General features: G+C 40.4%; 1 protein-coding gene across 2 annotated transcripts in view; it reads right to left on the reverse strand.

Annotated features, from left to right (window-relative positions):
• The window catches only part of TLN2 (talin 2), a 237,705-nt gene that overhangs the window by 144,976 nt on the left and 78,974 nt on the right, over positions 1-13,755 (reverse strand). The window lies entirely within an intron of this gene.

The following is a 13,755-nucleotide window of genomic DNA, read 5'->3' on the forward strand; positions in this document are numbered from 1 at the left end:
GCTCCCCTCCGGGAACCAATCCAAAAAGAAATGTGTTTAACAAGAAGCGCGTGGAGACATAATTGCCATTAAAGGGTGCACACCACATCCCGGCCACAAATGGTCATGCAAACTTTTTTAGCAATACAGAATAGTCACATAACCAACTTTACTTGTTTAAGCACATTAATCTAAATTAAACAGAAAAAAAAACAAATGTTATAATTTATTTCATTAGCACAAAAAAAGTTACCACTTAGTAGAAATAACAATTTACAGACTTCAGCTAATTAATCCTTATATATTATACATTAAAAAAAAAACACAGCTGTTCTAAATTATATAGTTTTTGTCAAAGTGAGGTATAAAATGTAATAAATCCAAAACAAACATACAGTAGATGCGTCTCTTCTACAGAATATGAGGACAGTTACATTAGAAGAACACAGCAGCAGTGAAGCTTATAGCTGCAATAAAAATACTAACAATAATAAATAAGCAGTTACAGCAGCATTTACAATAATCTTTTATACATTTAGCACAGTGTGAGCATTTATTGCCAACAAATAATATCTGCAAGCATATGTAAAGTCATACAAGGATTTGGTAAAACGATATAGAACATAATTCTCCTAACAGATTTTATGTGACTTTCATTTAAATGGTTTCATGTACAGAGAACAAAGACACTACCGCGTAACGTTAGCAAGACACATGTTAAACCCATAAGGCCGGTGAATATCCAAAAGCTGAGCTAGCATCACACAAAGCATTCATGATAGGGTAGATCATAGGGAGCATCACAGAAAATTGTTATGATGAGAGCTAATTTCAGAGGCTTATATTCCATCCTGTGTGACCGAGTGTGCAACATTTTGGCCCGTGAAGCTCATGGGTAATATTCATTTAAAAGGAGGAGACTACAATAACGTATTACCTTTCTAAACAAAAACTAAGGAAGCTTTTTGCAGTTCTGCCACACCACACAATGTGCTTATAGAAAGGAGTGCCCTTTCCATATACATGTTTTTACCACTTTTAACTCAACATTTGCAACTTTTGTTATCCAAACTCCTGCTTGGAAAGACATTTGTCCCAGCCCTGCTTCACCAACATACACCCACCCACATCGGGATTTGAATGGCAACTGTCATCACTGTCTATATATGTAATCTTTTTTTTAATAGGGTCCATTTAAGTGGACAAGGGGTCATCAAGGTTTAACCAAAAAAAGGGTGTGGTCAATTGGAGGGGGCATGGCTACTGATAAGGGGGCATGGCCATGTCACTGTAAATAAAAACATTTGCAGGGGCTGCGTGCTGGCGGCCACCCGTCCAGCGGGTGGGACACCCACGCAGGGAGAAAGAGGACAGGCTGCTGCTGCATCTTTCCCCACTCAGAACACACACCTGTTTTTACTTGCGCCAAGTTCTGAAATGCATCATATGCAACTTTGCTTAGGTTTAAAACTAATTTCGGTGCTGTTAAAGGCTAGATACAGAATCTCTTGTATACTGCTCTCAGTCGTGTCATATGCAATAGAGATGCTAGGTCCTCAAAGCACACTGACAGCACAGCTTTTAAGGACAGACTTACTTGAACACAGCTGAGTAATAATAAGTACTTAAGTCTAGAGTTAACCCTATACTAGAATTGGCTTTATGTGCATCCTAAACGTAGATAAGGTTCTAACTTAGGACAACTCTGCCTACACCTCTGAGTACACCTCCCCCTACATGGTCTAACTCTTAAGGCCTACTCCATATCCTTTGAGCGATATGAGAAAATGTCCACAGAGGTAATATATTTTATTCCCTGGATTTATAAACATTCTTGTCCCTTTCAACATAAAATTCTAAGGGCAGTATTCAATGAGGATAATTCGCCCTGTTTCACGGCAAAGTTGTGCTATTTTCGCGTTGGAAGGTGATTTTTTGGGTCAGAAAGCGAATCACCCTAGTCTATTATAATTTTTTTACACAGAGCAGCCAGCAGGGGGCCGGGAGCCGCTCATTAGATATTCATATATTCACTGCACCCGATTATTATATATGCACGATCGGGTGCAGTGTATACCTGGACCCCTGCTGGCTCTCCCGGGGGGCAACATGTGCTGCCTGGCTCCCAGGGAGCCCACCTCCCCCCCACATACGTTCTGGGGCAGGCAGGGAGACTTCCATCTACCTGCCTGCCACCGTCCTCAGGCTCCCTGCGGCGTCCGCCGCAGGGGTTCACACTCGCCGTCAGGGGCAGTGAGCCTCTGCGACGTTGAATAGGGGGGAACAGCGAGGCTCCGGAACACGGCGGGCAGCGGCGACTGTGCAGCGGATCCTAAACAGGATTCGCTACACGCCGTGAATATTCTCATTGAATACGGCCCTAAATATCATTCCAAATATGTAAATTACATAAAAGAATCCATCTTAATATACTGTATGCCAGTGGTTCCCAAACTGTGTGCCTAGGCTCCCTGGGGTGCCTCGGGACACTTGCAGGGGTGCCTTGGATTAGTGGTCTAGAGGCAATTGAAATTATTTATGGTCATTGTAAAAGGCAAAAACATTGCTGGTGGGCTACCAATAATAAAATATGTGGACAAACAGAAGCTAATCCCGTCCCTCACCCATAAATAAACCCATGTATGACATACAAATCAATTTACAGAATAAGAAAATTTTGGACTAGGGGTGCCGTGAAAAAAATTCTGATGCTCTAGGATGCCGTGATTTTAAAAAGTTTGAGAACCACTGCTGTATGCATTGATGCCCAAGACCGAATGCTTATCCCGAGTAATCCCCTTTCTCCCTCCCCCTCCCATCATGTGTGCGTTTAAGTGTGGGTCTGTTTGTCTTGGTCTTTATCTCTTAATTTCTATAGATGTATTTTTGCCTTAGGCTAGGCTAGTTTATCCGTTAACTCTGATTAAGCAGATTCCTATGAACTACATTGATAAGAACACGCAACTGTTATTACTACTCATGATCATTATTTGTTGTATGATCATTGTACCTGAATACCTCCTTTTCGTAAGATAACTTCACTGTATTGTACATTATTTAAAACTAATAAAAAAGTTTAAAAAATAAATAAAAAAGTACCTAAATTCTTTTAATTCAACATCTATGTTCAATCATAGATTTAGCTAAAACCTAAACTATTAATGTGCCTTGAGGACCAAGGTTGGGAAACACTGTGCTATTTGTATGAGGAAATGTCAGTATATGACCTTTTAGCAGCAGAAGGTCTTCAATGGAGACTCACCATTTGAAATGCATGAGTGTATGTTATTTAAATTCAAATTCATGCTGGAGAGGATGGAAATCTAGGCTAACTATGTCTCAGTCTAACCAACTGAGACATAGTTAGCCTAGATTGTTATCCTCTCCAGCATGAACCATTTCATTAGGAATAAAATGCTCTTGTCTGGGACTTCTTTGCCAGTGGCAGTTGCAGAAGTACAGTCCAACATTTCAATAAGTACAGTCCAACATTTCAATAAAGAAGCCCCACCAAGTCCTGTACCTAATGGAGCGAGTCATGTCGGAAGGTATGTACTGCATGGTTTCGGCATGGACAACGAAGCTGGGGATGGCACAAAACTTAGTTAAGTTTTGAATCTTTTCCTGACACTCCCTGTTTAAACCGTAAATTGCAGCTTTCTCTTGTGCAATATGCGCAGCTACCTAATCAAGCAGAATGCTTTACCTGCCATTTTGGCACCTAAGCATTCTGGTACCTTCATTGATATTAGCTTAAAACCATTTATTTTTACAAATACCACTCTACCTTCACTACCAAATGGGGTACTAGAAAAGCCCAAGCGTTATTGGGTTCTACCCAAGTTGAGTAAACATATATTTGTTATGGGCCCAGCCTCCTTCATCTTAAGGGGAAGCCAGCCTTAGTGCCAACTGGCCTCGGGCTAGTTTGAACCATGTTGGGTGGTTCCCACACTGATCAGGGAGTAACCCAATTAATGTTTTACCAGTAAGTTTAGGGTAACTGGCACTATACTGAAAACATAGTCAAGAAGTGTGTGTGCGTGTGTGTACAGTATGTGCATATGTGTGTGTGTGTGTGGGGGGGGGGTGTTTACATCTGCTTTTTGAATTGTCTTTCCTATTTATACTGCAGGTACTCAGACAGTGTGAGTTTCAGAAAAACAACATGAAAATGCTTTGGATGGATAGAAAATAACTATTTCCTTCCCATTGCAAGTTTTGAACTCTATTGAGGGGTTTGAGGTCTACCTAATAAATAATGCTGGAAATCAAACCAGTTGCTGACTACCTTTTTTTTCTTTTTCTCTACACCACTTGCAAGCATTTTTTTGCCCAATATTTCGTTGGGGTAGCCAACCCTAGTCCTCAAGAGCTACCAACACAGTGCATGTTCTCCAGGTCTCCTCACAGAATCACAAGTGTAGTAATTAGCTCCAACTGTGGATCTTTTAAAATGTGTCAGTGATTAATGAGTGCAGCTGTGCAGCAGCTAGGTTGTCTGGAAAATGTCAACTGTTGGTAGCTCTCGAGGGCTAGGGTTGGCTACTACTGCATTAAACAATCTTAATTCTAACTATTAATTTGGTTGGCTAGTTTCCACGATTATCATGTAGTGTATGGCTAGCAATAAGAAATACAACAGATACAGGGGACCAGAGATAGTATATGCTGGGTCCCATGTATTTCTTGGTATCCAGATGGCTAACAGACCATGTCTAGATCGACACTGACAAAAAGTTGACAAAAACTGACAATTCAATATGTATTTTTGGGGGATATTGCTCAACTTAAAAAAAAATTTTTATACTTTACCACCACATCGATTCCGACTGGGAACAGAACCTGGCACAAAGTATGGTGAGCAGAGAGAGTCGTGCGCGTTGAAGCGGTACACTAATTGGAATGCACATGCTCACGGCGTTGATATTGACACCAAAAAAAGTTGACACCACGTCAGACTTTTGCTAGTGTCGATCTACACATGGTTTGTGTTCTATACCACACCCATACTTTTTTTTGCTTCGAGCATCCTGCGAGATATGAACCTGCTGCTGCAGGCTTAAAAAAGTAAGCAGGCGATGCATATAACATATCCTCAACCTTATAAAGACTGAAGGCAAGTCAAGGATCAAGTTATCATGTTTTCTATAGTATTTATTTACACCACTGTGGTTATATGTGTAATAAATAACACTTAGGATGAGTCATGTGAGCTGGCAGTCACTCAGTATGCTATATAAGCAGTTAATTTATTACAAACTATTGTGTAGAGGAAAACTGGAGTTTATTGTAAAAGGGTCAGATTTCACATCTGAATTTCTTCATTAACAGTAATGCGGCCTGTTTAGTGTGAAATGGAAATAAAATCCAGGAAGAAAAAAGCCAAACAGACTGAATGTCATTTGGCTAGAGAAAGAGCAATGATGAGAAGCAGCCACTTGTTGTCAGATCGCACAAGATTCAAGCCCTAGTGAAAATGAACATTGCAGAATAAGTTCTAACAACGAAAACCACTGGCAGGCGCAAAGGAAACAATATTACAGGATTAAAGGGCTCTAGCGGCCTAGCACACAGAAGTGGTGAATGAAGGATCACTCCAGGTGTGCTAGAAAGATCCAGACTACAATTCTGGCACAGACCAAAGAATGGGGAACACACTTCTTACAGATCATGGACATTTCATACTATACGCTAAAGAAAGGCAAGAAAAAGGTTACAAAGCTGGATATTCATCTCTGCTAACTTTTATTGTTTAAGATAAATATGTAAGAAAATTTCTGTTCTTAAATCCCCAAAATATTAAAACTACAAATATTATGTATGAACTCCATCATGCATATACAATCTATGTGTGTATTTACAGTCCATACATATATTTAACATCTAGCAGGATATCTGAAGTAGACTTCAAACACTATCTAAACACTCTGGACTCTGAGCTGTGATGCATCTTTAATGGATGCAGGGTACTATAAAAGGGTGTCTGGATGGTTGACAATGTCTAGGTCGATACGCACAAGGTCTAAATTAACAGCAAAATGTCAACATGGAAATGGAAAACATGTGTTTTTCAAAATAGTTTTCCTTCATTTTATGGACTTTTCCATACTTTACTCTTCTCCGTTGGAGTCCACGTGAATGGTATGTGCCAAGCATATCCTAGAGGAGCATGCTCAGGTGTCAACCACCTAAAAACATGAGAAACTCATGTCTACCTGCATATTGTCTATGAGCTATACCGAAGCCCCCGATAGCAGCGTTACTTGTGTTTCAGTTAGGAAAAAAGGTTAAAAACTGAGTTGACATTGCTGTTATGTTATGAACAAGGGAATGGGGAAAATGGGAGGATACCGATGCACTAGTCATGTGGCACAATAGTAATTAACTGTAATCACTTATAGTATGTTTTTCCACAATATAAACAATAGTAAGCTGAATTGTTGCTGCACAGTATTGAGGTGGAGGTGCTCCCCTGAGAGTAAATTAGAACAGTACAAGGACAGACAGAACAGTACTCTCTGGTTTTGGGGGCACAACTAAGTTGTGCCCCCAAAACCAGAGAGTACTGTTCTGTCTGTCTTTGTATTGCTGTTATGTTGTTCTGTCATTTTTACGGGCTGGTAACTACAGTATTTATTTATATTACTTGCATGACAGATGACATGCACACCAGATGATAGAGCAATAATTTAGGAAATGTACTGTAGGTGCAATAGAGCATACATTTTTATGATCAAAGTAGTATGGCCTGCAGTAAGACAACTGTGTTTTTCTTACCTCCCCCTAAGATTTACTTAGCTGCGATGATCCCTTTTTTCCTTTTTTCTTGTATTCTAATATGTTCTTCCTTCTGTACCTGTTCTGTTGTCTTTTCCAAAGCTAGTGAATTCCTTCTGAGTTCTCTAAATGTTCCTAATATTTGTATTGGAGATTTTAATAACGTGCTGGATAAATGGAGGGAGGTTGCACGGCTCTTACATGATGGCCCTACTCCTTTCTCCAGCTAAGGGGCCGATTCAGACCTGTTCGCACAGGTATGAATTTGTTCCCGATGGTGGGAGTCTGTGCATTTGCAAACCCCCGCAGCGAGCGCGTTAGGCAAATTTTTCGCTCACCGGCGCGCTCGTTGTCTGGTGTTTCATAAGCATGCCCACAAAAACAGGACATCAAAACTCACCCACAATTCCTTGGAAAGTGTTCATCTAAAAAGTAAAATCCGCTCACAGCACACTGAGGGTATCTGTCCGGCAGGGGGGTGGGTGGAGTGCATAATGGTTGCTCTGAGACTGATGTGGCCTGTTCTCTGGCAGTTACTGAGGTTGAAAGATTTGTATATGTGGTTAGTGGGATTTTGTAGGATAGAATGGCTCACTGTCCATAAGTGACACTTTACAGCCCATTACTATTAGGAGGATGGTATATTTATGGAATTTTTGGCTAAGAGGTCCATCTTAAGGTGTCCATGCACAGTGCAATTATCACGTGCGAGACGAACATTTTAGTTCAAAACGCATTAGGTCTAGTTCAAAATGCAGTATTTATTTTGCCTTGCGATGCGCGCTCCTGCATAGTCCATATCGCAATACAAAAAAGTATGTGCAGACAGGTTATTTGCAGCTAGATCACATGTATACTGTTATTGCCTATTGTAATGTAGTCAATAATTGCGAATAGTGCAAACCGGACTTAGTGTACACTCCAAATTGTATAGCTCAAATCATATCAGCACACATCTCATCGTATGTGGGTACCATTACTACTGCAGATATCTCACCATACCATTACTACTGTGCACAGATTGCTGAAATCCACAGAGTTGGATTAAAAAGGCTACTCCATTGATTGTCACTGGGTTCCAGAATGATTTTAAAGCTATAGATCAGCTTAGAGGCAATTATTCTTAGTCGATATCAGTTTCCTTTTCCCCTTTCACACCACATCCACCACCCAAGTTATTGCAGGGTTGATGACATATCAACCCGGGCCAAGGTGTTATGTGAATGTATAATTTTCAATTTCCCAGGTAGAGCAACCTGGCATTCCAACTGGGGTTAAAAGAAGGGTTGATCCCAGGTTGATGTGCAGTGTGAACGGGTACCCTGGGGAAAGCGACCTAGGTCCCGTTGATACTATGAAGGAGGCAGCTCTTGGAGACAATGTCAGCTCCTAGTGCTGCCTCCTCCCTCACCCATGATGATGCGCCGCCACTCCACCCTGCCTCGCCAGCAACCTGGCTTATTGCTGTGGGGGACTAAACATTGCAAATGCCAGGACAGACCTGTGTACAAATCCCAGGTGCAACCGGACATTTGCGATGTGAAAGGGGTACGATTTAAATCAGATTTTTATGCCCAGCCTGTCCAATTCCCATTATCAATATTTAGAGTCTGCCATCTAAGCAGGCGAGATGTAGTTCAAAACTTTGCTGGTGTATCTTGCTGCTGCTTCGCATTTTATGTGGTGGAATGGTCATACTTTTGGGCGGTCTACTTCAAGATTGGGGTAGGCCATTACTTTTAGTGTGGATCATTTTACGCAAAACTATTCTGTAACATTGGTTTTCTGGATGGAAAGGAGTACTAGACAAGGATGTTGTTATTTTCTCTGGCCATTGAAAATTTGGCTTATGTATGTTAGAGCACCCTCTCTGATTTCCAGCTTCTGAATTTCGATACGGAGAAGAAAATTGGCTTGTATGCGGATGACATGCTAGATCTTATGGAATCTACTCTGGAATCCTAAATAATTGATGCCTTCCACCTCCTCCACATTGACTTATAATCACGCTCTGTATTTACCCCTCAAACTGAATACTTGAAGGCTAGTAGACCGTTTACTCCATTACTGTTTCTTCTGGCTAGATCCCCAACATCTATTAATCTCTTTCATCTCTTAAAACAGCTGCAGAGTCTGCTGACAATTTTGATCTGCCCGCGTCATAATATGCACATACGCAATGCACAATGGCAAACTTAATAACTTGCGTGGCGGGGTATTAAAATACTGCTCCTACTTCTGAAACTCTTCTAGCTGATATGATGGCCAGGAGAAAAAATTCCATGTGAACTATTTAAGATCCACTTTTTTATGCCTCAAAACAAGGAGCGACAATAGCTATTAATATCAGATTTAAATCCCACGGTTCTATGGGAGATCTATATGGTGGATGAAAGTGTAAAGCGTTGCAATTGTCTTGTGATTAGATTGAATCATGCTGCGAGGAAAACGCATTTAATTTTGACTATACAGCATAGTTCTGAACGATATATAGTCTTACCTTCACAGTCTATTTTTCTGTGCGATTTCCACTAAAAGGATCGAATGCGGCTGAAAACTGATTTTGATTCGATTTCAACTATATAGTCAAAATCAAATAGAATGTTAGTCAGAATCGCACCGTGTGTACGGGATATTACACTCCCTGCAGAAAGGTATTAATCTCTGGATTAACTGCTAACCTTTTTTTTTGAAAATAAAGATAGTGCTGATTGCGAACCAGAACTTTTAGTGATCCTTGATGGAGACCTGATGAAAAAACTCCCTTTAGAAAGGAGAGCAATCTAGTTAAGAAGAAAAACATTTTGGATCTTGTCTAGAGTCTATGATAATTGTCTGCCGAAACTTTTTTCCTGGCCTTAATCATTCTTTGCATTACATTATCTGAAAATCCTTTTCCTTGGCTTCAAGAGCCATGCTGTCAAATTTAAACTGAATTTTCTGACATAGAACCGGTCCCTGTGACAGCAAATCCAGACGTAGAGGGAGCCTGACCCCTTGTCCTAAAGCAATTTTTCACTTTATTTTTTTTTATTTTTTTTATTCAATACTTTTTATTGAGTTTTTTAAATTTTTGATAACATAAAAAAATAAAAATCTACAAAAGGGATATTACGGCAGCTATGACATATATCTGGCCAACATAGCATATTTCAGTGCATTCAGTACAGCAGGATAATGTCAATACAAGTATAATAATATGCTAACAAGTCTCACTATGACTAGGATTGCTGCTATCTTGAATAAGCGCTGCCCTGGCTACACGAAGGCGCCATTTGGGTGTGACCAAAGCAACCTGAAGTATATCATAAATTAAGTGTACCGAAACTCACCCAAGACACTCTATAGAAGAGTAAAGGTATAATCGCAGGTATTACATGATCAATCGTAGCAGAATGGGCAAGCAGATGTGAAAGTTCAAATATTCTCTGTAAAGCGCTGCGGAATATGTATGCGCTATATAAGAAACTGTTAATAAATAAATAATAATAAATAAATATATATATATCTAGCCGACAATTTAAAAAATTAAATAAAAATATAGCAAAATAATAAAACAAAAATAAACATAACACCCCTAAAATAAACCTTCCCCTTAGCCCCCCACCCTGTATAACCTACCCCCAACTCAGGCATACTTCGATCCCTTAATAAAATAAAATACCCCCTAACCTACAAACTATCCTAACTGTATCTAAGCCCCCTCTCTCAAAATGAACAGGGCAAAGTATGTAATGACCTTAAGCTTGGTGGCCCAGCTTAGTATCAGGATAAATAAACTTTAGAATAGTAACAAATAGCTGCATTTTGAAAAGCAACCGAATATTCAACAAAAGATGAATATTCTTGACTGGCAAGACAGGCAAGACATTCCGTGTAGAAAAGCAGCGCAGAACAATAACTTTAATCCGGCCATGCGTCATAGTCTTTCATGCATACGAGCAAAGTAGTAGTCCTGTTCCAAGGCCCGATATGATAGAAACTATGTTTATAAGGCACTTGGTGATGGTAAATGGACCCACGTTCCTCGAGATGTAGAATATCTGAAATCCCCATATGATCCATAGCAACACAGTGACAATTGCATCCAAGCCCTGATAGGCAGTACTTCTCATCCAAGCATAACATCTTTGGGGGAGACAGGACATCAGTGCAGCCAGCAGCATAATTATGTAGGGATGTCAGGGTTGGAAGAAAAGGATAGATCTGCTTCAATCATTCCATCACATTAAGCAGATGTAGAGGAGGAAGATTGAAGAGTGACAGAGGTAGTGGACAGCAACTGACATAACCTACGTGTCGAGGCATTTATTGCCAGGATAAGTTCAGAGAAGGAGATAGCCATTTTGTTGAAACTTGTATGAATGGGTTCATCAGGATCAAAGTTTTAAGGGACCAGTATAACTGAGCAGCAAAAGTGAGAAGGCAGCGGCTAGCACGCCGCCAGACTCACCTCCTCCGTAAGTGTTACTATAGTTCACGGATCACATATAGACACTGTGAAGATATAGATAAAAGCAGGGTGTGAGATCCAAGTCCCGATATAAAGGCACCACCTTGTTCTATGACGCAGCAGGCTGTATATGAATCCACAAAATGGCCGCAGAGAATAATCAACTTCCTTGGCAGGGCACGAAAAGCAGTAAACACCCACCGAAGTTGAGGGAGTAATCCAGATGTCACCGAAGGTCAGAAAGCACTTGGAGCTGGGAGGCAGGATAAGTAAAGGGGGTCACGCTCAGTATAGCAGGGTAGAAGCAGATTCCCGGAGCTGCGCACTGGAGGACCAGGCCATAAGTTCAGCCATCTGAAATATGCGATGGTATATGCACGGGTGCACCGTGTGGTCAGTGCACAAGGTAACTTAGGACACGAGCTGCCCTGGCATCCAGCAAAAGCACCTCTGTAGGTCCCAAAAAGGTGGTTTTCACAGGATATAAGCGGGAGAGATAGGAAACACATCCTACCCCAAGCTAGTCCAGGCCATGCCCTAATTTTTTCTTTTTCATTACTTTAGAGAACCATATTGTTCTTGGACAATTTGGTACCTAATATTACAGGAAGGCCTTCCTATCTTATATTTCTTAGTACCTTCAGGAGCATTGGAATTGGAGGGAATACGTAGGCCAAATGAGACTTCCATGGTATTAGGAATGCTAATTAGGAACAAAAAGGGCTTTGCAGGCCATTCAGCTAAGGCTGTCATTTTCAGCTGATAGACTGAACCATTTCATATTTCTCTCAACTAGGTTGCTTTATTATGAGATGGTTTACCCCAGCAGTTGTCCCTTATCAAGGGAAGGCAATGAGTGCATCTTCACCCAACAATCCTACCCTTTTTATTTAAGGAAAAATTAGTTTTTATTTGAGTACCAGACACCACTCCTCATTTTACTCATTTATGGGACATTTGAATCACTTTCATGGAATGGTTATAATGCATAGAAGCCAGTTTGTTGCAGACAGGCCAAGCATTGCAGAGCACATAGTAAAAAGTAAGGCCTGGTACACACCAGAACGATCCTGATTGTTAGTAGATTGTTAGCAGATTGTGTGATGCTCGCACGATCTGTTGGGTGCACACAATCTGCTAACGATCTGCATCCAATCTGATCCCAATCCGATCTGAGTCTGTATCCAGTTGAATGGATCTTTTACAGATCCTCACTGCAGCAGGTAGGATCTGTAAAACGACCAAACGACAGCGGGGACGCGCATCGGATTGGAATCGGATCGGAATTGGACCTAAACATGCCCAATCTACATACAATCTGCATCCAATCGGTCGGAATTGGATCCAGATTGATGGAATTGAGCCCTAATCGTTCTGGTGTGTACCCCCCCTAAGAGAAAGTTTGAAAGATGTGGTTGAGGTTGAATGGGTTGGCAAGATTTTGAGTGGAGGGAGTATAAATGGGTAATAGCAGGGACATCAAAACGAACAGCAAATTGGAGGGATGCTACCAGATTACACAAAAAGCGGTGGCTAAAGGGACGTGGAGTGAAGATAAGGAGAATAGATCATTAAAGGTAGAAGGGAGTAGAAAGTAAGGGTACGGCAAAATGTGACAGGAATTGCATCTGGGGTGGGGCAGGGGATAAATCAAAACTAACATGGGTGGATGGTCACAGCAGAAAGATTAAACGCTGGTGTTGGGATGGCGCTGAGGCAGATGTGGGGGAGGGCAAAAAGATGGAAGAGAGAGACACGTCTGGTATGGGTGCTTTGGAAGAACTGCTTAAAATGCTGGAACCTTTAAAGCTGGTTTAACTAATGCATGCAAGTTTAAATAACTGAAGTAGTAGAGATACAACAGTATATTCCAGTGGAAAGACTGTAGGGGACATACAAAAGAATTTTTTTTTTTTTCAAAGTTATTAAGCGGCATATTTGTAGTCTACATATATAGGGGGTATTCAGAGTTGAGCGTTAAGGTTTTTTTTTAAGGGACATGTTAAAAATTGCGTAGTTTTTTCTCTTTTTTTTTTTGGTGTGTTCTTTTCAATTCTTCATGTGTTCAAGTAATTTTCCATAGATCCATTACTTAAATATGTTATTGAATTGAAATGTATTAATATATTTGTCCCATGATGCATTGTTCTGTCATGTGATACATATTTTCACCCATAATGCAGTTCTACCCTTCGCATGCGAAAAAAGAAACTCGAATGCCGAAGAAAACGATAAGTTAAAAATATCGAATATGATAAAACAACGGCAATGTCTGAATACCCCCCATAAAGATTTTAAAATGTACTGTATGGTTGATGGTGGGTACCTACTGTATATGCACATTTCCCATTAACAAAATACATATATTACTCATAGGGATACCCAATCCTAATGATTTCATGTAAATTTGGAGGAGCCGTTTACTTTACTTCCAGGTATTAAAATGACAATTTGTTTTTTGCTCAGTGGTGTTTGTTAATGATCTCATGTATTGGGAATATTGATATTGGCACAAAGAAATAGAACGTTCCATTACTGAACAC

Source organism: Crinia signifera, chromosome 4 (genome assembly GCF_055691185.1).
Source record: "Crinia signifera chromosome 4, ASM5569118v1, whole genome shotgun sequence".
Classification (NCBI taxonomy): Eukaryota; Metazoa; Chordata; class Amphibia; order Anura; family Myobatrachidae; genus Crinia; species Crinia signifera.